The following is an 8,133-nucleotide window of genomic DNA, read 5'->3' on the forward strand; positions in this document are numbered from 1 at the left end:
CAAAATGTTTCAAGTGAGCTCATTTCATTTTGAAGCAGTTTTGATGCCTTTTGTTTCATTTTGATTTCACGGTTTCGAGCTCAAAACGCATCAAAGCAGCTTCAAAATGAAACACCTGTTGAAATTTCACACAACCCTACCAGTAAGTGTCCTGAACTTAACTACTTTTCACAAACCAGGGGCAGATACTGGGGCAGGCGAGGGGAAGGGGGATGCAGTGCTGTAGTTGCACCTCCCTTTCATTTCTGCTCCACCCAGCTTTAAAACCAACACCCTGGGAGGGGCATCCACTTTTATATTCAGGCAGTGCTGAGAGTCAATAAACTTCATGGTTCATTTCCAGCTCCCTAATTTCTGTTAATTTCTCTCCACACTACAGGTGTTAACAATCCTCTATCCTTTTTTAATGCTCTTGAGATTCCATTGTTCAAACTGACTTTTCTTTTTCAATGTTGCTATTTTAGCCATTCCTAGCAATGTCTCCCTTTTATTTCACAGCCTTGCAGACTGCTTTAGCTCTGACTAAAAACCTTAATTCAGGTGTATAAATGACTGACAATGAAGTATTGGATGTCAGGATGCTCAAGAAGGCTAGATTTTGTTTTATGAATCTAAGTAAGAGATGCACATTTCACTAGTCCTGTAGTCATCATAGTGAAACATGTTTTGACAAGTTTGACTAATTTTTATTTGCACAACTCTTGTGTAATGTAAAATATAAATAAGTTTGACAATTTTTCCTCCTTCTTAATGATTTGCAAAAGATATATATTTTCCTCTGTACTTAATTGTTTTAGATGTAAAGGCTTAGTATGCCCATAAAAATGTTTTGTTTGTGTAAGTTTCTTTAATTGTTGTAATCCTGAAAATATTTTAATGGAAAAAGCTTGCTCTTCAGACATACTTAGGTTTAGTCTACATGAAGTTGCTGCAGTGCAGAATTGTCCCCCCCAAAAACAAATGCTCTATTAAAGAGCCACCATTTTACTTTCTCATATAAAGCCAGGAGCCTTCAATCCTATTAGGATTTTAGAAAGCAGAATAGTATTGCAAACATGAAGCTAGAGGTCTCCTGATTTATAAGAAAATAGTACCTGCAAATGAAAATACTCTGCTCATAGGTTTTGTCAACCTTAAGGCTAAGTACAGACCATCAAAAAGCCCAAGGCTGAATCAATTCAGTCTTTGCAGGTTTGTCTAAACTGCAGAGATTAAACTGAGAAACAACTCGACAGACATTCACTTTTGATTCAGGAAATGAAGCTACATGCTTGTAGTGGCTCAGGCCAGAAGCCAGGGGGTGCAAGAGCACAGCTTTTTGGCATGTAGCCAGTATGGACTGTGTTTGCTTCCTCTTCCTGCTGTCCCTGAGGTCTCTGGGATTTGCAGTGCAGAATCACAGCAGCAGGACTCTTACTTCCTCTTCCTGCTTCCAGGTGCCTCTGGGATTTGTAGTCTGAAGTCACAGTGAGCAGTACATTTAGCAGGGCAGGGCAGGGCAGCTCTGTACTTGGGGTAAGGGGGTTTAACACCCCTCCCTGGGGGAGTTAAGCCCCAAAGTCCAGCTAAGGTTTGCATGGCAGGGGCAGTCCCTGCCTTTCCCCTCCCCCAACCCTTTGCTGGAGCAGACAGCACAGCTTATCCCAGGGCTGCAAAGCATGCAGGGATGCTTGAGGACTGTGATTTTAACTTGAACCAGGAACGAGTCTTGGACAGAAGTTTCATAAGCCAATTTGACCCAAATCAATTAAGTCTGATACTATATTCTACCAGGTTTATCTTAAATCAGTTTCAGCCATTTTGAAACTGGTTTATGTGCACTGAACTTCTGTTGTTATAGGTTTAAACCAGTTTTGGATGACTTAAACCAATTTATGTGTAACTTCTGTCCCAAACCCAAGTGAATTATTAAGAATTAAAAAACACACTAACACTGAGTATGCTTTGTCTTTTGACAATGAACAAAAAATCATGTGGATATGATTTCAAAATAAATATTCAAACATATATATGGTTTATTTTCACTGTTTCACAGTTATGTATTTGGTATCTCTGATTTTCAGGGGGCATTTGTTTAAAATTACATTAAAAAGAAAAACACTGCATTGTAAAATAAGAAAACAAACACCATTTTTGGCCCCCTTAAGGCTAAGGGCAGACATTATACATAAACTGGTTTAAGTGAACAGAAACTGGTTTAAACCTGTAACAGAACAGATGTTCAGTGCATATAAACCAGTTTCAGAATGGCTGAAACTGTTTTGAGATAAACCTGGTTGAATGTAGTATCAGACTTAATTGTTTTGGCTCAAACCAGTTTATGTAATGTTTGTCCCAGGCCCCTGGCTGGTTCAAGATAAATCAGACTGGCCCAGCCTGCTCTCTGGGCTGAGAAGGGCTCTCAGCTCCATAGCAGGGCTGACCCCTCCCTTGTGCTCCCTGGCTGCAGCTCTGGCAGAGACTTGCAAGCTGTTTCCCTCTCCTCCTCACCACTTCCTGCTAAGCAGGAATTCCCCCCTCTCCTCTGCCTTGCGGAGAGGTATTTGCCTATTAACTAGCAGACCACATGCTGAATCTGGTCCATTCTCTGACAGGCAAAATCAACAGGTAGCTGGTAATATCCCTCTGTTGTTTTCTTAACGGGTGATAAACACTCAGGAGTGATACATACTGTTATAAATTCCCTGCTTAGCTAATTAGAGCTTCCTACTGGGGCCTGGCCATGCCCCTCCCCTCCCCCCAGCTGTGGAAGAGAAGGGAGGGCTGCTTGAGCTTCCCCCAGCTTCTAGCCTGAGCCACTTCAGGCACGTGCCTGTATTTCTGGAGTGAAAAAGGAATGTATATCCATGTCCAAATCGGTTCAAGCTTTGCAGGTTAAACTAACCTGCAAAGATTGAATCAATTTAGGCTCAGGCTTTGTGAATGTCTGTCCCGAGTCCAGAAAAGAAAAGGATAGAAAGACAATTTTTTTTGTTGATTTAGGCTCCAATTGGTATGCCCCAAACACAAAGAACCATTACAATTAATTTTCAGTAAGAGTTACGGAGATGAAATCATTTGCAAAGTTCAGGAAGAAGTTGTATTGATTTTTACATATTTTTGGATGCCATCAGCTACTCTACATATATACAGATATTGAGATCACTGATAAAATTTTTGCTCTTATCTAGAAGTACTTGGGTAAGAGTCTCTTTTGAACTCTGTCAGTTCTTCATTGTCTAGGGTCTAGATTATGCTAGGTCTTTGCAAACAGATGCATTATTTGAAAGGAAAAAGGTTTGAAGAGTATTTCTACCCCTTTGTGTAACCCCTGAATAAGGCCTGACTCATATTTTTTAAACACTTGTGGCTGGAAATTTTGTCTCATTGTGGCTGAATACGCTGACAATGCAGTAGTGGTAACCCATGAAGTAAGGGAGCAAGGCCAGACAGGGAACAAGAGACAAGGATCAGGAATCAAATCTTGATGTGTGGCATGCAGAATGTGGATATGGGGGGAGAGTAAGAGACTGAGGTCCTAAAGCTAGCATGAGACAGTAAAAGACTTTGAATTAATTCACTTTTGTGTATTACATCCCATTTCTCGTTGTTCATTTAATTCTTTCCTTATCCCAGTGACCTTGATTTGTTTCCTTTCTATAGGCACCAAATTAATGTGACCTGTCTGGAAAACTACTGCTGTATCAAACAATGCAACAAATTCAGATTTGATATTATATTTAAGTGCAAAACCAGACCAGAAGTCAGGTACATTACCATTAGGGGAATTGCATTAATATTTTTCAATAATTGCATAAGTCTTTTTCTCATGAATGGATAATATTTCTCAAAGTGCAGATGTGCATCATTTTTAGCATTGCTTTAAATACCAGTCCACTCAATATTTATAGCAATTGTAATGGGAGACCTAGGGCCCCATTACAGTGAGGGAAGAAAAAGAGGTTTAGCTCCTTTAAGAGAGCAGGTTTAGACTTAGGCGCTGCCTCCTCTCTGGGCTTTGTAACCTCTGAAGCTGGCTGAGCTGGTCAGTTGCCCTTAGGGCAGCCTGGAGAAGGGGCCTAGAACTGAGCAAGAGCCTGAACTGGGGAAGCAAAGAGCTTGATACTGAGCCTGGAGGTAGATTGGGAGGAACATTCCCAGGTGCAGAGGGCAACAAGGGCTAAGCTGTGCAGGATGTGTCCTGGGGAAAGACTGCTGAGAGCAGTGGTCCAGAGGAGTATGGGCTACTTTATTTGAAGACTACTATAGGTTAATTTAGCATCTGGCAGTTTTTCTGGAACAGACCTTTCACAGTAGAAGCAGTTGGATGGCCTGATGGGCTAAACCAGGGCTGTCCAACTGGTGTCCTAACTCGGAGCTAACATGTGGCCCAGGGGCTCCTGCCTGACTGCAACTCCCCTCATTGCTTTTGATGCAAAAGCGGCTGGCATCTCCAAGCTGCCCCTGTCTTGCTGGCTTTGTCTGCCTGCCTCTATTCCTGGTTGCAAGATGGGACAGTGGGAGGGGACTGGGGTGCCTGCGTTATGCATTCAGTGGAGGAGGGAGCTGGGCTCCTGGGATTTGGGCTGCCCATGCAGTGGGTTGGAAATGGTCTGTCTTTTCTGTATGTTGCAGTGGCATGTTGAGTTGCCTGCATGGCGCACATAGCAGAGGAGCCAGTGCTGCTCAAAAAGCAGGGGAGAAGGCCAGGGTCCTTGTACTGGGCATGTGGCAAGGGACAGAGCCAGACTTTCTGCATTGCATGCAGCAACAGAGGGAAGAGCTGCTCACACAATGCATGCGGCTGGGAGCAGGGGGTGGCTGTGCATGTGGTGAGGAAGTGCGGTGGAGGTGGTCACCCATGCCACAAGCAACCCAAACAATATCAGGTTGCTTGTGGCATGAGTGGCAAAAGTGGCTCCCCAGTCTGTGGCCTGTGCAGTGTGTGGTAGACGGTAAATGGGAATTGGGAATCCTCAGTGGATTCTGTGACCTTAGGGAGCTTATCCAAGGAAGGCAAAGCTGCATTGTTTGTGTTGTGGCCCAGAAATCCCATAGTGGACTGAGTACAAGCAAGAGCCCAGAAAATGGACTGTTATTCCTAGTGAGCAGAAGCCCTGTGCATAGACTATTGTTTTCCATTGTGAGCAGCCACCCTAAGAAATGATTGTCAGGTTCTTGTGTGTGGGAGCCCAAGGAAAGGACTTTCTGCAGATAGTGCACTGGAGGCCCCAAGAGAAGAACGGAGCATTGCATTATGTGATGTGACAAGGTGAGGCACCAGTGTAGATGCCTTCTGACCAAGACTTCAACCATTTATTACTGTTAATGCCATGGCAAGCAAGATGCAACATTCAGGCAGTCGGGAAGGTAGAGAGGCCTCATACAGGCTGGAACTTCCCTGAATCTTAGCTCTCTCAAGCTGAGTCACCTGAGATTCTCCCATTACTGACTTCTTTTGGCTTGAGTCTACTGATTCAGATTCAGCCTTCAGCTTTAGATATTATTCATGGGCTTAAAATCACACAAACACCTAAGCATTGTGCAGTATGAAGGCTGCTGAGGTGTGCATAGCTATACAAAGTAAGTGTGCAGCCCTGGTAAGCTGAAAGATAATTGCAAGTTTTGAGCAACTGGGTTGCCTCTCAGTATTATTATTTATTACATGTTTTGCAGTGATGAGCAAACCTCAGAAGTTCTGTTTTGGATAAGCATCCAAAATTTGTATGGTGATTCCTGTTTATCCAAACCACAGTGGCCTGGAATTGCATGAAATTTCCAGTACCATCTAGCATAGCCTTGACCACAGATGCTGTGAGAATATTGTTTCAGTATGTCTACACCCAGCCAAGACTATGATGGACAAGACATGCATAAAATAAATTTAAAGAAAAAAAGGAAAAGAAATGAGAAAAATCTGTATCCAAATGCTTGTGAATATTTTTGGTTCTAGTTTTGAATGAATGTATGATTCTTTTTTTATCTGAACCAATTCTCTCACCTCTTTCTTTTTCTCTTGATTTCTTGTAACATTGCAGTACAACCTCCATGAAAAGACTATAAATGGACCAGGTAAGATTGACATTTCACAGTGGTGGGTTTTGTATACACTGTTGGTGATAGTTACAATGTGTTCTTAAAATATGTGGAACACACACATTGCCATTCAGTTTTCCTTGTTTATTTTCCAAGGTAATGTTCTATCTCCATTCATATATTTCATAGCAACAATGTGCATATGATGTTCTATGATAGTAAAATTGCTGCTAGCAGTGATCATACAGCCATGGAATGCCCCAGTTACTCTCAGAGCACTTAAGTAACTCAAGTGTGATAAAGAATTTCTTTTATGTCTGTTATAGCAAACTATTTCTCAAACTTCCTAAAAAGTGGAAGTAATAAAAAGCTTTAGAGAGTTCAATAAGAACATTTTATGACCTTTTGGAAGGAATGTAATAGAGCCTGGCTGAGGTTATATTATTCCACTGAGCATAGAAAAGTGTTTGGGGTACATTCTTCACTGGGAAACATTTGATGTAGCTGTGATTTCCTCTGATGAAAAAAATTGATAGGCCAGCATTTTTAACTTCTCAAACTTTCTATCAAACTTTCTATTAAAAATATTAGCAGTAGTTCAGCTAAAATGTCTGTTGTATAAACAACTGTCTCAAATTATATTGTGTTAGTTCTTTAGCAGCTCTTGAATATTCCTCCTGATTGCTTTTCATTTTTTTCAGATTTACAAGAAGATCAAGTTAAGTGAGATAAGGTTTAACAGCTTTAAAAATACAAGGGAAACATGTCTCAGCATTTGGGTCTCTGAATTGACTGGGAACTCTTCCTGAAAATAGGACTTGTATACTGAAGGGGAAATACACATTTTCAGTGCATAACCAAGACAAACATTATAATAAACATTCAGAGCCACTGGCACATAACTAGGTCAATGGTAGGTGCACTTCTCTAATCTAAAAAATATAATCATGAGAAAATTTTGTAGAAAACTATGGTATATGCCTGATATTTAGGATCAATTTGTGTCCACAGTCCTATACCAAAATGCAGAATTTGGCTAAAATTGGGTAGCCAAATGCTGAGGCTTAGTGGAATAATAGAATCTCTGGGTTCTGCTAAAATGCAGAATTTGTTCTACTGTAATTTTCTAAAATGAGAAAATTGAGCATTGGCCCAGGTATAAGCTGTATTTGTTTCTAGCTGGCTATTGGTAGGGACCTTTTTGAAACCCTATACCTATTTAGATTAAAAATAATAAAGATGTCTATCCAACCTCTAAATTGAGAAGAGGAGGTATTTAAAAGAACTTTGGATAATTGAACAAAATGTTTTCCAACTTTCAGCTCCTGGAACATAGCCTGGTTGAGGTTATAGTATTCATTAAGTGTGAGTATTGGGGTACATTCTCCATTTAGAAGGATTGGGATAGGTTTTCTAGCTACAGCAGGGCTATGTGATTAGTCTAATATTAAATTGAAATTCAGGGACAGAGATCCTCTTTCCTAGAGCTTTTGGTTAGGAGATGGATGACTGCAACAGGGTGTTAAGATAGAAACCCTGTTACTTGGGCAGAAGTCATAGGATGCGGGTAGCCAAAAGGGATGGGGTCACGAAAAGGACAAGGTTGGCAGCCGACCGAGCCCAGCTGAGGAGGATTGGCACACCGGGTGGAGATAAGGGAAATAAAAGTGGCCGCCACACTTAAAAGGCAGGTAGCAAGGGACAAAACCTTGCCCTCTGGGCACTTGGAGAAAGAGAAGAATACACGGTAGATGATGAGCAGAATAGGAACGTGTAAGCCCAAGGGACTGCGGGCCAATGGCTGACTGGTGAGCAGCGGGGTACTTACCTGAGGGTCACAGGCAAGCTCTGAGTGAGGCCAGGGAGACGCATTCACCCTCCTGCAATGACACTTGTGAAACCCATTTCTAGAGAAGATAATGAAACTAATGCTTTATTCAGTAGTGTTCTGACTCATAAACCAGGTCAAGTGGCCATGCGTAAGAAACCATTTACAGGACTGTGCAAAATGCCACTTTTAAGTAGGTTATATACTGAATGAAGGAAGGCTGTCAGTCTTCTGCTATAAGAACTCACTAATTTGCTGTGTAACCTTTCTATCTAGTGAATATATTTTCA

At 41.6% G+C, this 8,133-nt stretch overlaps 1 long non-coding RNA gene across 1 annotated transcript; it reads left to right on the forward strand.

Annotated features, from left to right (window-relative positions):
• Positions 1-3,534: 3,534 nt before the first annotated feature.
• On the forward strand, positions 3,535-6,922 carry LOC132251931 (uncharacterized). Its single transcript, XR_009463674.1, has 3 exons — positions 3,535-3,747; positions 6,018-6,051; positions 6,717-6,922. It is a non-coding gene; the product is annotated as an uncharacterized LOC132251931 (long non-coding RNA).
• The last annotated feature ends 1,211 nt before the right edge of the window (positions 6,923-8,133 follow it).

This window comes from Alligator mississippiensis, chromosome 7 (assembly GCF_030867095.1).
Source record: "Alligator mississippiensis isolate rAllMis1 chromosome 7, rAllMis1, whole genome shotgun sequence".
Classification (NCBI taxonomy): domain Eukaryota; kingdom Metazoa; phylum Chordata; order Crocodylia; family Alligatoridae; genus Alligator; species Alligator mississippiensis.